The sequence below is a fragment of the Brachypodium distachyon genome, chromosome 4 (assembly GCF_000005505.3).
Source record: "Brachypodium distachyon strain Bd21 chromosome 4, Brachypodium_distachyon_v3.0, whole genome shotgun sequence".
NCBI classification, from domain to species: Eukaryota; Viridiplantae; Streptophyta; class Magnoliopsida; order Poales; family Poaceae; genus Brachypodium; species Brachypodium distachyon.
This window is the reverse complement of record NC_016134.3, coordinates 33,849,585-33,852,400: the sequence shown is the minus strand read 5'-3', so window position 1 is coordinate 33,852,400 and position 2,816 is coordinate 33,849,585. Positions and strand designations below refer to the sequence as shown.

General features: G+C 45.1%; 1 pseudogene across 1 annotated transcript; it reads right to left on the bottom strand.

Annotated features, from left to right (window-relative positions):
* Window positions 1-606: 606 nt before the first annotated feature.
* Window positions 607-2,494, bottom strand: LOC100830978 (annotated as a pseudogene). Its single transcript, XR_732530.2, has 2 exons — window positions 2,332-2,494; window positions 607-2,256 (listed from the first exon to the last, which is right to left on the bottom strand). The product of XR_732530.2 is annotated as a ubiquitin-NEDD8-like protein RUB2 (transcript).
* Window positions 2,495-2,816: the final 322 nt, after the last annotated feature.

Below are 2,816 nucleotides of genomic sequence, written 5' to 3'. Positions count from 1 at the left end.
TGCCAGGATTGATGTTTCTTGTTAATGATTTAGCTTCTGTTAATTAGCAGCAAGTGGCAACTGAGGTGATATCTCACTCTTCTCCCTGCAACAAATCTGAGACTGAAGTTGTTTTGTCACATGTTGAGTAGATGTGTCAGGTGAGATGTGATAACATCATGTGTTAAAAAAATCATGTATCCTTATTGGTTCAGATTTGATGATTTTGAATATTTTCTATGTTCGAATGAGATTGATTCTACTTCAGTGTGTTAGGGTGCATGTTTTCTTATTATCGTGGTTTAAATTTGATGATTTTATGGAAAAAATGTGGTATTTTTTGAGGCTCAGTTTTAGCATTTTGGTTTAATAATAAGATAGACAAAAAAACTATAGAAAGACAAGTCATCGTATAAAAAATTAGAATTTTAAAAAGTTATCATGTATTGTGAAGCGTTGCACGTGCAATCTCACTAGTTATGAATAAAATGTGTATTCTGGAGACAAGATATGGTAGGCACATAAATTGCGAAAGAAGTGCCCAAAAGTAGAAATAAGTCACGAAGGAAAAAAAATAAAACACCCCCTGAAGAATCGGAGTACCATAAACCCCCAATTCTAGCTAGCTCAGCAGCGGCCTCCCCTGAGAGCAAGAACAAGGTGCAGCACGTCGCCGGCCTTAATGTTGTAGTCCATGGCCGTCTTGTCGTCGGCGATCTGCTTGCCGCCAAAGATGAGCCGCTGCTGCACGGGCGGGATGCCTTCCTTCTCCTCGATGCGCTCCTTGATCCTGTCGATGGTGTCCGTGGGCTCGATGTCGATGGCGATCTCCTTGCCCGTCAGCGTCTTGATCTTGATGGTGGTGCCTCCCCTGAGGCGGAGCACCAGGTGGAGCGTGGACTCCTTCTGGATGTTGTAGTCGGCCAGGGTGCGGCCGTCCTCCAGCTACGCGAAGATGAGCCGCTGCTGGTCCGGCGGGATGCCCTCCTTGTCCTGCACCTTGGCCTTGACGTTGTCGATCGTGTCCGAGGACTCCACCTCCAGCGTGATCGTCTTGCCTGTCAGGGTCTTGACGAAGATCTGCATCTTGGTGAGATCTCGCTTCTGTTGTTTGTTTCTCTTGGCCGGTTGGTTTGCTTGCGATTTCGATGGGGCTTCTGTGTTTGCTGGGGTCGCGTACATTTATAGATGGGTCGACAAGTTAATTGGGCTTGGGCTTGGGTTCGAGTCGGGTTTGAACTCCGATCCGTGGACGACACACATGCGTGGCGTCGTGGCATGATCCGGCACGGACTCACTACACCAATCAGTATGTACTACGTGCTACACAAATTCTGGCTCAAACAAGACTTGATTCTTTTCTAGGATTTCGACCGTTCGCGCTGTATGGATTTCTAACAAAGTGTATATATGGGGTTTATCCGGCCGACCAAAGATCTCTGAGCATGCATGCTCCTTTGCTAATGGCGTCCGTACGCCGGCCAAGCCATTGCCCATTTCCGTTCATGCTACGTTTCCCCAACTGACTGTTTACGATGAACCTCGAGCACTGTTGGCCATGTGCTGGGTGGTTTTCATGCCCTGCGGCCCCTCCATCTGAAGTAAAGCCATATATATTGTGAAGAAAAGAAGGGATCATCCCGGTCTCTGTATGAAGCAAACCCATCTTCCAACTGTATTTTGCCCCCATCTATAGAAGGATTCAGTTTCGAAGCTCCTACAAGTATGATTGTCTACCGGCCAGTGATTATTCCTGTCATCTTAATTCTTAGCCCATGTTGTAGAGTATATCCCCAAAAAGGAAAAAAAAACGAAAAGGAAATAACAAGAGAGATGAAGGAAGCAAAAGGACAACTCAATGACTTGTCACCGGCCGCATTGCATTGCAAAACTGATGCATTGGCACAAACTACTGTCAAAAATATTACTACGTACTTGGGATGATCATCATAAAGTTAAATGAACATGAAAGACCAACAAATATCAGCTAGGCCAAAAAAGGCAATATATATGGATAGTTTAACGGTCATGAACTCATGATACATTGATACATGTCAAAGAATGATATCGATACATGTCGCTCCACCTGCGCATGTGTCGTTTATTTGTCGTGGAAGTATATGTAAACCTGAATTACTTACGTGGAAATAAGAATATAAGTGTCGTACAATACACATAATCTCCGGGCCTATGGTTGCCTAGGAGTAGGAACAGGAACAGCACCATAACTTTGCGGTTGCGGGCCTCCCCAACCCCCCGAGTAGCTACTGGTGTCACCTGAAGCAAGTAGCCAATAAAATGTCAGCATTTTTCGCGTGGAAGAGCTGTTTGGTTAAGTGAGCCGTTAATTACTTGTTTCAGCTAGCATCCTGGCAGCCGCAACCTCCATGGCGACGAGGAGGAAAGCAACGAGCAGGCAGAGAAGAAACTGGGTTTTGCCCCCCATTGCCTTCTTCTCTTGATAGTTTGATACGCTAGCTGTTTGTTACAGAAAGGGTGTTTTGTTTTGTTTGTGACATTGGTGGCTGCCCCGTAGCTCTATTTATAGTGTACCGTGAATTGCTCGTTGCCCTGCACCTTGGTCATTGTTACCGGTGAAATGGGGAAGCTGCAGGCTAGTGACATGCATGCACTGAAAGGGAATTCATAAATGGTTTGAGTTTAACTGCCGTGGTTCGTGACAAACTTCGGTCATTGTTAGGGAAGGCAAAGCTGCCAGTTTTCCTGGTTCCACCTGAAACATTATTTCTTTTCCTTCAAAACATCATATGGCATGAGCGTAGGTTCCTATACGACGTACTTTTTTTTTTCAAATTAGTTATGGTATTAGCATACGT